The sequence below is a fragment of the Lonchura striata genome, chromosome 9, assembly GCF_046129695.1.
Source record: "Lonchura striata isolate bLonStr1 chromosome 9, bLonStr1.mat, whole genome shotgun sequence".
In the NCBI taxonomy this organism is placed as follows: Eukaryota; Metazoa; Chordata; class Aves; order Passeriformes; family Estrildidae; genus Lonchura; species Lonchura striata.
In genome coordinates, this window is record NC_134611.1 from 28,078,228 (window position 1) to 28,094,341 (window position 16,114).

The following is a 16,114-nucleotide window of genomic DNA, read 5'->3' on the forward strand; positions in this document are numbered from 1 at the left end:
TTACTCTGACACTCCCATAGCAGCTGCTGCTGCCCCAAAGTCCCACTTCAGGATAGGTCACAGCCTTTTGTTCTCTTCCAGCTGTGAAATGGGTGCAAAAGGAATAAAATTGGCCTCTTCCCTTGTGAAACCAATGAAACCATTCCAAAAGCCCCTACTAAATCTGGTCCAGGGACAATTCAAGGGAAGAAGCAGAGAAAATGAGGCAAATGAAAACAAAATGAATGGGAAAGGACAAAGAGAAGATGGGAGATGGCTCTCTGGCTGCCTGGGGCTTCTCAACATGGGAGACCTGGCAGTAGCCTCCTTTTCCCTCTTTCCTCCCATTCCAAGCTGAACAAGGCCATAATCAAGATCTCAGTATTTCCAAAGCACTGTAAAAGAATAAAACAAACTGATCAAAACATTTTGGGGTTTTTCTTTGGCAAAGCTAAAATGACCCATTAAACTTCATTAATCATTCCTTACTTAATAGAGGTCATGCCTTTGATTCCTCCGAAATTAAAGCTGGGATCTTACTAATAAAAATACACCTTCTGCTACCAAATCGAGAATAATTCCCAAAATTTTATCCTGAAAAGAGGTCAAGTAAAAATGTAAACAACCCCTAACTTTCTGCAGCTGCAGCAGTATCAAAGATGAAGGATTACATTTACATTCCCCAGGTTTGCTGTTCCTACAACCCACCAGTGCCAGCAACCCACATCACCAGAGGCAGAAACACTCCCAGGTGACAGGGGCATAGCTTAGGGGAATTTAAGGAAAAAGGGAAACCAAAGAACTGAGATCAGAAAGGATTTGATGTAAATGCCACAGAGGACACACACAAAGGAACACTCCTCTCTCAGTCTCTAAAAGTGGGGGTTTAAGGCCTCTTTGTTCCAGCACACAGAAGTATTTATTTTCTTTTTCAGGCTATTTTTAACCATCACTCAGAGGAAGGCCAGAGCCCAACAGAGTGTCTGACTGCAGCTCCCAGACAGGCACAGCCACAGTGTCACTTGCTGTGACAGGAAGGTGGTGACACAGCTCTGTAGGTCCCAGTTGCCTTGTTTCCTCCCTGGGGCTGGTTTCATCAAAGCCCACTTTTATTCAGTGAAATCAGCTCAGAGGGGTTCCATCCAGCCACCTGCCCTGCCAAGTGCTGTGCATTATTCTTCTTCCTCCTAGACCACTTTCAGATCCTCAAACAGTCATAAAAGCATCCCAGGGAGGACAATAATCCCCACTGGTGTTTGTTTGCTCCATTTTTAAGAGGACTTCCCAGGAAGAAGCTCCACTCAGCTATTGTCCCTCTCACTAAGCCTGTGCTTGAGGCTCCTTGGCTGCTCTGCTCTTCCGCCCCAATGTTTCAATGCTCCTTCCTTCTTGGAAAAAAAAAAAGGGAGATAAGTTGCCTCATTTCCTCTCCATTTATCTTTCACAAGTTTAAAAGGGCTTGTGACAACATGACTTGAAAGGAAAAAACCAAATCCAAACCACCTTCTCCCTGTGCTGTGTTTGTACAGTGGGACCACGTGAGGTCTGGCCTCAGAAAGGCAGCTGGGCAGGTTATTATTAAAAAAAGGAAATTTGTTCCTGAGAATTTATTGGGAAATGGGTTGGTCAGAGCTCCCTTGCTGGTTCACAGTGACCCTGTGCCTCTGGAGGCCTTCGTGGCCCTCCATGTACAGAAACACCAAACTCACCTGCCTGTACACCAGGACCTGGGGCAACACTTAACCAACCAGAAGATGTTCAAGGCTTGGGTTTATACCCATTGTGACAATGCTTCAGCGAGTGCAAAAGTAATAGAATTGGCAAATTTAACAGTTTGCTTCCATCTCTCACACCTTTGTATGACTGGTTATGCAGCTCCAGTTTTGTAAGTCTCAGCTCTTCCATCAAAGGTCTCCATGAAGTTCTCCCCGTCAACCCAATCTGAGCTCCTGCCACTGTGGATGCTAATACATTCTCTCTTTCTGAAGAAGAGTATGTTTCACTTGACTGTATCAAAACTCTAATTCTTCATCTTTCTATGTTTTGCAAAATGCTTTATTTACAGCACCAAGAAAAAAGCAGCCCTAAGAATGCAATATGCAAGAGCTGTGTGACAAGGGTTTTATTTAGCAAATTTATGTCTATCAGATCACATTTTCACTTTGTGAATGCAGAAGTAATCACTAGTAATGTGACTTTGAACATATTTAGCCCCTGTCTAACAATGCTCATTCTGAGTCTCATCCAAACCTGAATTCCTCCAAAGGCTGCCTGCATTTCCTCACTAGAGCTACATTTCAAGCCATGTTTGCATTCTTTAAGGGTGCCTTAAAGGCAGCCTGTGGCTTTCTGAGAAACAAATGCAGGGAAAACCACATAAACCCATTTTCTGTCTTCATTTGAGTTGATGGACTTCACCAGGCTGATAGGATGAAAGATGAGCCCTGAATTTCTATGAAATATTTTCTCACCTAACAGCATCCAGTGGCTGCAAAACACCCTGAAGAGCTCCTGAATCCACAACAACCTTTCAGAGGTTTTGCCTCCCCATATTACTACTCCCACAGACCTTTACTATACAATCAATCATCCCTGCCAACGAGGTGCTGCTCATGCAGCAGCAGAACTTTTTGCTACCCTGGACATTGTTTCTCTGCTATTTGCCCTTTCAAGCATCTCTGAGCCAACCGTTTCACCACAGCTTTTGCATAAACCCAGCAGCTTCACACAAACAGGCAGGCTCTTGATCAAGGAAAAAGCAGAGCAGTGAAAAGTGTCCTAGAACAAGAACAAGAATTCTGGAAAAGTGTATTCACAAAACCCACCAATATGATTCATCAGGTTTTTCCAGTGAAAAAATACAGACAGTGTTGAAAAAATGGATCTCATGGTCTCTGCTCTACTCTGAACTTTACTAGCAAAAGTGCATCAACCCTTCATAAACAAATCAGTCAGGCTGAACCTTTGGCTCCAAAGGTTTGGGCTTAAATGGAGTCAGGACTTTTTCTTCACCAGTCTGAGAAATGCTGAGGTCAGGACACAAAACACAGATTTAACACCTGGTTTCCAATTCTGCTTGCAGGCAGGTCCCTCTGCGGGGCATGTGCCTTAGCCAAGAGCCACAAATCCATAGTTCAGGAGATGACAGTCATCTTACAACCCCTTCTGAACAAGAAATGAGGTCAGGTCCTTCTGCTGTAATTACTTCCCCTTTAGAAGCACCCCTGGCACTAAGAAGATATACACACTGAAAATTCAAAGGCATCTTTTCAAAGTTACTTTTGCTGCCACTGGTGTGAGGCAACTCCTCCTGCTTCCAGAACAGCTGGTACCAACCACCAGTTGCCAGGTGGGTGCTCAGCACCTCTGAAGCCAAGCTGAAGCTCTAAATGCCAGCTGGCATTCTAGAATTTCAATTTTTGTTGGGGTGTATTAAAAATATCTGCTTAGTGTGCTTAAGAAGAACCTGCTGAGAGAAACACGAAAGCATCAGGTCTTATCTCATTCAAGAATGACTAGTATAGAGCAACACCAGAGGAGATCATGCAGCCTTGGTTCCTGATTTGAGCAGACACCCTGACATGCTTTTTAAACTCCTAATCTCTGAGGGCTCCTCTGATTTGTAAAATAGCATATCTTGAAATTGAAATAAAACACAGAAATGTAGTCAAGACACACACAATTCAGAAGTAAAACTTTCCTGAGCCAGCAAACATGACTTGTTTTTTTAAAAAAGGTATTCAAATAAAAATAGAAACCTCTTAAGTGCATTAGATCCACTTTTTTTGCAAATCTGCTCTGGCAAACTCATTTTTTAAACATACATTCTTCTTTGCTTGTCTAGTGTATATAAATTGCATATATTCTGATTAACATTATTCAGCCCAGAATAATTACACATCAGAGAGATGCCTAATAAGCTCATCTTTAAACTCTGCAGAACTAAAAAAAGATCCCAAGCATACTTTATGAATATAGGGTGGCATCAGCTGACAAATATATGGCACAATCCATTTTATTGTGGTTGCAAACAAGAACCACATGAATGAATGTTATGGGCTTGTCTTTGCATTATTCAGGATGATAGAACTTCTGAAGGAAAGCAAGAGTGTGTTCTGGAATTGTGAGACTGTGAAGATAAAAGAGAATCAGTCACACACAATATGGTAAAGAAAATACACAAAATAAGGAAAACTGCATTTTACCAGCAGCGGGCACTTCACTGGAAGATTCCATAAGGTTTTCTGAATCAAAGAAGTAGCAATGAATCAAAACACTTGGATTTACAACTAGAATTGACAAAGAAATATTTTCAGTTAGTATGACCATATTGTTTTAGACTTACTTCAGACAAAAGCTATTTTAACAGGAAAACCTGTCTTAGCCAACAGCTGGAAAGCTCATAGCCTTATTCTGGAAGGAAGGGGGACTGTTGCTTTTTACAGATGTCTCCATTCTCATCATCCAAACAGAGTTAAATCTCTGAAGAGAGAGATGGGCCCCATCTGAAATGCAGCTCTCACATCCTCCCAGGGCCGTGCACACTCACAGCCCTGGCACTGATTCAGCCAAGGCAACCAAACACAATGGCCACAGAAACTCAGCACTGGCAGCATCCTCAGAGCCAGCCCCAGTTCTGGGGTAGCCCCTCATCTCATCCTACAGCAGCACTCCAGACACTCAGCTGTCAGAGAGGCTGGGTTTTATTCAAAAGCAGCTCTTTTGCAGATGGTAACAATCAAACCCAGCCAGTGCTTCCCTCCACTGCTCAGCCCCAACACCCTGTGAGATCCAGGTTTAGGAGCAGCCCCCAAGGCAAGCGTGAATTTGGTTTATGGTCACAAAAGTAACACCTGCCAATGCCAAATGCTACAGAAAGAGCAACTTTTCAGTTGACCACACTTCCTGCTGCCTGAATATTTAAGGCACGCAAAGAAAAAAATGTGTAGCAAGGGATGAGTAACTAACAAACCACAGCTCTTGCTCAAAACTACCACGTAGTATTTTACACTCTTAGCAACACATTGGTGTGGGACGTTTGTTTATACTGGTAACTCCTCTGTCTCCCAGTGTAGTATCAGCTTTAGTCACCCCCATTCTGGCGTGGGATGTGCTGAGCTGCTTCGTGTTTTTTCCAGATGTAAGGGGAGATGGTGCTCATTTCAGATGGGGCCTTCCTCCTTCATTCATCAGAACTCAGATTCTTCCTTGAACAAACCCAGTGCTGCCTCAGTTTTTGATGTCACCACTACGTGGTGGTGGGAGCACCATGAACACACCAAGCCCAGGCTCCAAAGTCTTCCCCAGAAACTTCTTTTGTTGCAGCTCTCGGGTGTGTGTCACACGAAATACAGCCTCAGTTTTGTTCTGGGCACTCTTCCTCCCCACTGCTTCCCTTGGGTTTGTAGGACATCATGGAAACACAGAATACTAGAATCATTCAGGTTGGAAAACCCTCCCAGACCATTGAGTCCAACCTGTGCCCAATGCCCACCATGTCACCAGCTCAGAGCACTGAGACATGTCCAGACAGAGGGAGCACAAGGAGCAGTAAAGTTACTTTCCTTTACAAGCACACCTAAAACCAGCATCTTCTACCTTATATGTACCTATTGTATTCATTGCAGAGCTCTGAAAGTTTGTGGCACTGTGAGCTGGAAATAGCAGGACCTTGATTTATATTTAAAAGCAGGTAACCACCACCCCAGAGAAGCAGATCTAAGTCTACTGCAGAATGTAAAGCTGGACAAAACACATGGCACTTACAGGAGAAGCTCACACAAGGCTCCTGCCACCTTCTTTTCCTGATTTAGACAAGTGCTGAGTGCCTGAGCACAGCAAGAATCTGGTTGGAAACTTGGGGAGAGCATCAAAATCGTCAGTTCCCAAAAAAATTAGTCACCAGGTTTTTCAAGCCCCAAATTAACAGCCATAGCCCCTCGTGCATGAAATCAAACAGCAGCAAGATCAGCCAAGCAATATCTGCACAGCACTTTGTAGCTTGGCAGGTGTACAGGAAATCCCAGAAGGAAAGAAAAAAACCCAAGCAATGAATCTGGGACTTCCTACTGAATGAAGCAGTAGAAAAACACACCAAAGATAAGTCTATGCACCCTGGTCTCCTTCAAGCATCAGCAATGAGTTCAGGGCTTCAGATCCATGGGGCTTTTCCACTCCCACTTAAGCCTGTAAGGTACAAAGCTGTGTTTGCTTTGCCCATGGCTGTCAGGAGCTGCTGGTAGCTGTGGGTTTTGCAGTTTTTCTAGCCTGCACCGAGGGCAAACGTGGAAACAGCAGGAGAACATGGGCAGGGGCTGGAAGCCTCCTCTCCCACTCCCTCCAGTTTTCCTTTTTCTACCTCTATGCCCCCAAACACTTCCCTTGCCTGCAGGCCATACCTGACCTGCTCAAAAGAACATCCAAAGAGAGGAGATCATGTTTTCTTTAGTTTAAGTCACAAAAAAAACCCCAAAAATAATTTAAAAAAACCAAACAAAAAAAAAAAAAAAAAAAAAGCAAAACACCAACCCCCCCCTAATAAGCCAAACAATAAACAAAACAAACAAACAAACAAAAAACTCCATCCATTTAAGCTGCAGTTTTCTCAAAATGGCAATTTGGGGCAGATGCTCAGCATGGAAACTTCAATCTGGACAGCTGAAAGCTGGCAAAGCCTCATCTGCAACTGCAAACACTGGAAAGTGTCTGGCAGACTAAATTACAGAGATATTACTTTACAGAATATCCTTTAAAAAGCCTTTTTGTCCTTTCTTTTGCATAGACCCCGCCATTAAATCTTTGCCTGGGGATGATGAAAACTTGCCTTTCCTTTAATATGACCACTGCAATATTGGAATATGAAGTGAAAATACATAAAGATCCTCTGTATCGTGCTCAGTAAAAGCAAGCTGGTCTTTAGACAATGTTCACCCAAGGTATTTAACATCCCAAATGCTGCTCCAAGCCTGGTGTCTCCAGTTACCAACATCACAACAATGCTCTGCAGAGAATTACAGCACAAACAGCAACTGTGGTTTCATGCAGAGAAAGGCAAGTACCACGTAAAGCTTTAGAAATGCCTTCCTGAGACAGGAGATGAGAGGGGCTGAGCGAGATGGATACTGAGTGGGATGGAGCTGGCATGTTCTCTAAATCTGAAGCAGCAACACCCGAGTACCTCTGAAAAGAGCAAGGAAAAGCTCCTTGGCAGACAGCAAATTTTCAGATACAGCACATGAGGGTAATTTTTCTAGCTGAGGTGGCAAGCAGAACGAACCAAAAATCAGTAGTAAATGGGCTGTCCCAGGGAAAGGAGCAGGGACCTGGCATCATGGCCAGAGGTGGCCTCTGAGCCCTGCAAAACCTGCAGCTCCCTTCACACAGAATGTGAACCTCCAGGGAAACCTCAGATGGTTTTATAAACATACAGAAGCTGCAGGTATTTCTTTCTAAGGTTGGATGTGAAAGCATTTAGGGACAGGCTGAAAGAGCTAGGATTGTTCAGCCTGGAGAAGACAAGGCTTCAGGGAGACCTTGCTGAAGCCTTACAGAACTTTAAGGGGGGCTTATGAAAAATGAAGGACAGGGTAGATAGTGACAGAACAAGGAGGAGTTATTTTAAACTGCCAGAGGTCCAGGGTTAGATGGGATGTTTGGGAAAAATTCTTCCCTGTGACGGTGGTGAGGCCCTGCCACAGGTTGTCCAGAGAAGCTGTGGCTGCCCCATCCTTGGAAGTGTCCCAGGCCAGGCTGGATGGGGCTTGGAGCAACCTGGGCTAGTGGGAGGTGTCCTGTCCGTGGCATGGGGTGACCCTGGGCTTTAAATTCCCTTCCCACCCCAGCCATTCCATGATTCTGTGAGTCCTGGGTGCTTAAGGTACAGCTGGTCCCCAGCACATGTGCCAGTCATGGACTCTGCCTGCTGGGATCCACCAGGAGGGTGCAGCTGGAGCTGCTGCAGGGGCTATCCCTGCTCCAAGGGCTGGCACAGGCTGCTTTTCCTGATCCTGCCACAGCCTGGTCCTGTGTCTTCAGCTCCCTGGATCTCTGCTTCAGCTCTGCCTGCTCACACCGTACAGATCCAGGAACAAGCAGTACCTCATGATGTCTGTGCCACACTCCTTGTGAGGACAACACACCCCCACACAACATCCCACACGGAACTGAGGTGTAAATGACCTTTTCTGCAGGTTACCTGCTGCAATGCAGGACAGCCACACCCAAAACATGCCCTGACCCTCGAAGCACAACACGGAATGAACCTGGAAAAACACCAGCATTTTGGGGAGCTATGGAGACTGTCCTAGAGCATTGCCAAAGATCTCCTTACAAGCCCTCTGTGGTTTGAAAAGGTGTCAGTGGTGCTGAGGTGCTGGGGAGAGCCCACAGCCTGCCAGGCACTGCCGTGGGAGGCTTTTCTCAGCAGGCACCACTAACAGGAGGATGCTCCACACTCACTCCTCCAGCAGTGACTGTAAAAAACCCAACCTGGAGATCAGCTGACACATTCGCTTTGCAAAAAAGCTCCAAAGCAGAATTCCTCCTGGAGGACAGATCACAGCTTGCTCCTGGGAAGGTACAGAAAGTGTGCAGCAAGCCAAAACCCTGCTGCTCTTTTCCACCAAGGAGTGGGGCTGCTGCAGCCCGTGACAGCCCTGGGGCAGCTCGGCTTGAGGTGTCCTACAGCAGCACACGCTGCTCCCACCCAAGGGTGGCACAGCCCAGGTCCCTCTGAGCCCCTGGATGTGACCAGGCACCTGCAGCAGCACCCACCTCCCTCTGATGGCTGTAGGGGTGCCTGCCCTGATCACACCCCAAAAACCACCCGGGAGACACTGGGCTGGCAGGCTCCCAGCAAGGAGTGCACAAAAGCAATGATGGGCTCATCCCTGGCACTGCCCACTCCCCAGGAACCACAGCGTGCAGGGCATGGCACAGCTACAGGTTTAGAACCAGCCTCATCACAAACAGCACCCAAAGGTCACTTGAATCACTAGTTTTGGCTTAAAATATTTACTTAGAAAATAACTACTCTATTCCTGATCTCACTAGTTTCCTAAAAGAATTTCAACCATACAAAACCCATCTACATACTTTTGAAAAGTACACTGTTTTTAACCTCTTACTCATGGATTCAGAAAAGCCCAAGAGTCAGCCTCACTTGTTTTCTGCTTCCTGCACTGCAGCTAAGACAACTCCCTAGCTTTAAAAAACATGCAATAAAAAAGATGCATAACAATAAAAAACATGCATAATAACTTTGGTAGTACCACAATGACCTAAATATTTTGGCTTAAAGCTTCAGTACTAGCCAAAGTGTAACAGCAACTACTTGGTCAGACCTATTAACAAATATCACAGAAGCATGAAAATTAAAGGCTCATGAATTCAAGATATAATAATTAAATACTTAGAGAAACAAAGTCACTAAAATCTTATCCATACCAAAATAAGCTTCAGTGTAGAAAGGGCAGCAAGCTTTCTTTTATATATATATAAAATTACTCAAAAGACACAGGACAAAGAATTTAGGAGACCCAGGCAGAAAAACCCTTTCTTCACAGAAGTTTGAGTCATTTGCATAAGCTTTAATCTTGCTTTGATGTAATAGTTGGCTTTGTTTCATTACTGTCCTTTAACTGCAAAAGCAAATAAAATGCTTGCAAGTATGATCAAAAACTTGTAATTGTTCTCCAAGCGTGAAGAGAACAGCGTGGTTATTCCATGCAAAGGAAAAAGCTGCACTTTAAAAGCACATTCCTTATGAATATCATCCTTCCCCACCTAGACACTGGCTCTGCAGCTGCCACTGCCCAAAGGCACCACCAACAAAGCTGCTTTCATCATCTTGGAGCTTGCTTTTTCTCCCTTTCATATCAATAAAATGTCGATCAGATGCAAAGATAGTCTTACAATTTGTGGCTAAGCTGCACTAATTTTAGAACTTCCAGTATTCAAAATTCTGAAAAACATCAAGTACAAAGGCACAGCACACTTGAAGTGTGTCTCTCAGTTACAGATTTGGGGCCAGGATGAGCCTGTTTCTCTATTTTTCTATTGAGATATTCTTTCCACTGACCCCTGTGCCTAATTCAACATTATATGTAGTTTCTTCTACAGTGACAAGAAAAGCATGAAAAATACTACATGCCTTCCCCTACAACCCAGTGGTTTCCCTTCCCTTACACAAGCCAGAAAAAGGCCAGAGAAAACCACCTTTGGTTTTTCAGACCCAGTGATGCAGCACATCAACTTTAAGGGTAGTTCCTGTGTATGGGTTGCTTTGGTGTAGGGCCCTGAGATGATCCTGCTGAACAGGCACAGAGCCTAATGCAAGTTCTGGGACACAAATTGGGTAACTGGCATTTCTGGGCTTAGGAAAACCTCAAGCCATATACAGAAGGCAAATGGGGTGTGATCACAGTACCTCTACTGACAAACTAATGAAGGAAAACTGAAATATTTCACCTTCTGCTTTGATTAGGGAAATCTTGACCATGCCCATTGCAAGATAACATGGCTGAAAACTTCCAAAATCGCTTGTGGAGCTTTTGAGAGAAGTTAATAATATTTGAGCAATGGAAATGGAGAGAAGGTATATCCTCCCTTAGTATCCCAAAGCTGAATTTGAAAGTTACCAAGGACAGTAAATTCTACTCATGTGGGTGGCAAATACCCTTTTCATCAATCACATCCCTGGATGCCTTTGCTTGCATTCAGTTGAAAGGTAAGAAAAAGTACTTGGTCCCTTGAATTAAAGGCCATAAAACCCAGAGAAAAGCTTCCTCTCCTTTCCAGCACAGGCAGGCACCATTTATCAAAACTATGGAATGAAAATCTGCTACTGGTTCCAAAAGCAACAACCTCTCTGAGCACTAAAACTTCTCAGAAAACAAGTAAAGCCAAAAGGATTTTCCTTTAAAAATCTCATTTCTTACAGTCTTCAAGAACTTGGAAACTTTGCAAGGTGCATATAATAGAATCTTACATGCTTATTGAAATCTGAATTTCCTGTGTGCTTTACCTCACTTCTTCCTTCCATGGGTACTTATCCCTGTTTTCATTGGACTCGATGGTGCTATCGTGAATTCTGCATTTAATACATGCTCCTGAATGAAAATATTATTCTGCCTTTTCCTTAGATTTTGGTAGTTGCAGGCAAATCCAATCAGCTTTTACCATAAACCTCACCAGGTGAAAAGGAAAAGCAGTGTCTAAGAGCTACAAACTAGATGTTGTTAAGTCCAGAGAGACCCCACACTTGTAGAATTTGGTTGGAATGACCTTAAAACCCATCTCATTCCACTCCCTGCCAGGAACAGACACATCTTCCACTAGACCAGGAAGGTGCTCCAGGCCCTGTGCAACTTGGCTTGGACACTTCCAGGGATGGGGCACTCTGCTGTGTTTGATGTCACAGCCACGCTCACCTACAGAAAATGGAAAAGAGAATTTCTGGAACATGGAACAACCAACTTGGAACAGGCTGGAAGCAAAGGCAGGGAGTGCAGCAAGACTTGTACAGAACCCTGCTGGACTTGCAGTCACACACCAAATTAAAACCAGAAGGATAAGTGACAGTTTAAAGCAGAAAATTCAACATCCAGTCTGAGTGCCTGTCCAAAAAAAGGCCAGCTTTTCCACAATTAATTCCAAGTCATTCCTCTGTCCTGCAGCACTCCCCCTGCCAGCTCAGCACATGCTGGCTGGGACTTTCACTCCAGAGCTGTACCAGGCTCTTTGGGTCTGTCCCTGGAGTCGGGACTCATCTCCGTACCACTGCTGCAATTTACTCACCTGCTTTCCTGGAAAGATAACAACCCATTTCCTATCTTGTATTTCAAGTAAAGGGTAAAGCAGGCTCCTCTTCAGCCTCTAAATTGGGACAGAATAGGAGTCTCTGCCTTTCCAAATATGCTACATCTTGTAGGAACGCACCAACAGCGTGCGATCATTGTGCAGAATCCTGACTTAATTACCACCCCACTGAAATTCCTAAGTAAACAAATGGCTAGAAAGAAGTCTGTTACAGACATCAAGTAATAGCTTTCACTGTCACCTCAAAAGAACAACAAAGGTCTGCCTGGAAAAACTTCCTAAACAATGAGGAAATCCACAGAGTGCATCCTGGGTGCCACAGGGTCACAGCCACTGTGCCCTCTGCTGGGGTCCCACCTGCCTGGGGGAGGAAAGAGATGGAAAAGAAGGGAAGGAAGAAACTGCATTTAAACAAACAAATCCAAAGCAAATGACTACAAAGCCTCTGGAGAGATGTCTGTTTATAGAAATGGGTAGCCAGGATATGGTCAAGCATACCAAATATCTATCTTCAGAGAAGTTCCATTTTTCATATGCTGGATTGTTTTGAAGATGCACCTGTTGAAATTACTGGTGTTAGGTGCTTGAAATCTTTCCACTTCTGCAAATTGTAAAAAAAAGTAGTCTTGACACACAACTTGGGATAGAGCAGAGCTTGGCCATCTACTACTTCCGCTGCTGAGATTGCAGAAATGAAAAATCATCAAGACTTTAAGGGCATTTCCATCTTTGCCAGCTGTACAATCCTCATCCTCAATTGCTTCCTGTCTGCTAGCAAGGACACTAAGCAGCACTTTTCCACCAGCAATGATGATACCTCTGGCACAATCTCTCAGGGCTAAGCTGCTCTAGCAGGCACTTTCAACTGATTCCTGAATTTCATTATTGCACCCCGAGCCTGTAACTCCCCACCACCGCCCTGGACCGCTCCCTCTTGGGTGGAGCACTCCTCAAGCATCATTAGACAATTCACCCACCAAACAACTCCCATCGTAAGTTTATCCCATGCCTCAGCAAACTGAGAACATAATTTTTTTTAATAAACTCTTTTCACATGACCAAGTCCCAGTCTCCTAATTATTACTGCCATGTTTTAAACTCCATTTTACTCACATCCTGAATAATCCTCATGTAGTGCTACCAAAACACCACAAAGCAGGATTATCTCTGCCACAAGTCGTCTTTTTCAAGGCCCCAGTCCAAAACCTAGAGGAATTACTATAAAATTTTATTTTCATTTAGAAGAGCTTTAAATCATTTTACTGCTTACCATGTGTGTATATTTAAAATATCTTATGGATTTAAATAGGTGGAAAAATGTATTTCTCAATAAGTCTGGTTAGAAAAACAGGCTTGTGCTGCACAGCACAGAAATACACCTTTGAAACTGCTCAGGTTTCCAGGCTAGTAATTCTGCAGTGCAGGTGGTCTGGCTTTCTCCCACTTCCCTCTAAATATCCTCCACAGTCCTCCTCCCAGAGGACACAAACTGTCCCCACTGCTCATAGGAGTCCCTGCTGTCTCATTTTTCCATTATTTCACTATGACATTCATTTCCTTCAGGTAGGAGTAAGGAATATCAGGTCCTGATCTTTTATTCATGATTTCATCCCCCAACAGTGACCAATTTTCATTAATTGCTATTCAACAAAGACAAAAGATGTTGCAACGGCTTGCAAAATGTATCACGAGATCTAAACATATACAGAGATTTTCTGAGTGTAAAAATTGTTTTGCAAAGCATTTTCATCCCCAACTAAGTGTTTAGGCAGTTGATTCAAATTTCACAAGGAAGATCCCTGCCCTCGGCATTTCAAACACAGCCTCAATTTCCCTGCAAAGACCACCTGGAAAATCACACATTGGCATTGCCTGTTCTTTTCTTAGGCATTGTTTGAAGCAGGGGATGCACATTATCAGGTCAATAATTACAATTGCTGCCTTTCAGGTCATGATACCAGCCAAGTATTGCCCCATGTACAACCATACACAGCTCTGTGAGTTGGCTGGTTCAGTCCTACCCCATTTTCCCTAAGAGCATGGAAGCTGGAAGCAGTTTTAGGTGGAAATCCCAGGCTTTGCATTCAATAACTGAGATGCTGTGTGGGATGCCTTCTGGTTTTCTCTGGAATTCATTTCTCCAGCTGGTCTGACAAGGCTCACCCCCCTCCACCATGGGAAAGCACAGACAGCAGAGCAGCTCCCAGGCTCTACCTGGGGTGACCGTGCTGAGGGCAGGTTCTTGAGGGGTTACAGAGGCACCTGTCTGACTGGCTTTGTGTATTTCCAACATCATTTTACATCTCACATAATTCTTGTCTTCATTTGGTTCTCCTCTCATCCCACAAACTATGTGAGCAGACAGACTTTCAGAAGTCAGAAAACCTGTAGAACTGTACCTGTGTTGATGTAGAAGCTGTAACATGGACTTGTGGAATATCCAGAGTTGCAATAGACCCACAAGAATCACCAAGTCCAACTCCTGCCCTACACAGAACATCCACTGCCTCTAATGCTCATTTCCATTCATTACATTTAGCTTAAATGTTGTCTAGGTAAACTACAAGGCTTTACAATCCATTTAATTTCAGACAAATTAGATTTTCATTACAGCAACAAGAAATTAAATTACATCATCATGAAAACAACTGTGAACTACACCAAGCTCTCACTTGAATTAATACTCAGGATTTCCTGTCTTGAGGCTACTGGTATTTGGGCCAATATGAGGGAGCATCCCAAAATACACAAAGTTTGGAGAGTGTTGCTAGTTCCTTTGGCTTGCTGTCTCCCCATCTCCATCCCTCACCAGTGCTGTCCCATTCCAGCACCTATGGACTGACAATTCTGCTGACAAAAAGCAAGTCTTTCTTTTTTACTGAGGACACCCCTGCATCACCTGTGTAGGAAAAGAACCCCAAAAGCTGCCATCCCACTAGGAAAACCCACCTAAGCTTCACAAAACCAGCTAAAAACCATACTGCTTAATCAAGCTACAGACTCAGTGCTTGCACATGCTCCTTCCTGGAATGAGGGGAGCCCTCTAGAGAGCTCCTCTGCAAATAAATCACATCCAGGTGTGTAGGACAGACAGTAAGGCTGACTCTCACAGACTCCAGCCTAACATCAGCAGTAGGTTTGGGGAGCTGGCTCAACTGCACTCTGTTTGCATTTCAGATGCTCTTCACAATTCTTTTTCCTCCTCAGAAGAGCTAAGTCACAGGCAGCCTCTGTATAAAGTGCCTCATTAATTATTTTTTCCAACCAGGAGCTCTGAATGGGGGATCCTGATAGCACCAACAGCAGATGTGAGCCAGGGGATGAGCATAGGATTTTAATTCCTTCTTCCACAGTGACTTCCCTCTGGCTCTTACCTGTGCAAAGATGCAATGGGCAAATAAGAATTGTGTCTGGAGTGCTGCAGGGCTCTCAGCATGACCAAGGTACCCTCCCTGTGTGCTGCAGGCAAATTAAATGCTGAACTATGAAAATGCAATTTTGGCTGCAGCGTGGGGATGAATGTAAACAAAAATAGAAATCCATGGAGACTGCACCCTCATGGCTCTGATGGGACTTGAAACCACCCTCAATGGGGCAGGAAAACTTGACAGTACTGACAGGACTCTGTTGAAAACTTTCAGTGTGTGAGGCCAGTAGCTCTGCTGACTGCTTTTTGGGTAAAAGCCATTTGGTAACTAGACATCCTTCCCAATATGGGAATCACTTGAAAGACCCACTGTGATTTCAAAGAAGTTCTAACAGAGGAGTGGCTCAGTGTTTGAACTCCCTCTGCACCACAAAAACATCCCAAAGCAAAGAAATCCAAGGACAAGCTGGGTTGTGGGCATCACCCAGGAGTCCCCCTCCAGCCCAAATCCTCAGCACAGAGTTTGATCTCCAGGAGAGGGCTCCCGCAGACTCCACATGCATCATACACCAAGTGCTAAAACCGGGTTTCCTTTTCTCATGCAAACTTGTAAATCTTCAGCCTTAAAATTTGCTTTGCAAATACTCTACCTGCTGGCTGAGTGATAAGCAGCAAAGGTAAGAGTAAGCTGTGTTTCATACCGAACTACTCAAGTAACAAAAAAAAAAAAAAACAACAAAAAACCAACCCACCCTAAACCCCAGAATTACACTCTTTTCCTTCATAGTTTAATATCAATATACATAACTTAAAGCCTGGGTGGGTTTTTTTGGGGGGTGGGGTTTTTTGTTTTGTTTTTTGTTTGCTCTCTCTCCCTCCTTACATTTCAATGGGATAAAGAACTGCCCTTACACAGTCACACTGTGTAAAGTACCCACCTTTTTTACCTCG

The 16,114-nt window shown here is 44.2% G+C and overlaps 1 protein-coding gene across 1 annotated transcript in view; it reads right to left on the reverse strand.

Moving 5' to 3' along the window:
• NIBAN1 (niban apoptosis regulator 1) overlaps window positions 1-16,114 on the reverse strand; it is a 55,816-nt gene that overhangs the window by 38,754 nt on the left and 948 nt on the right. The window lies entirely within an intron of this gene.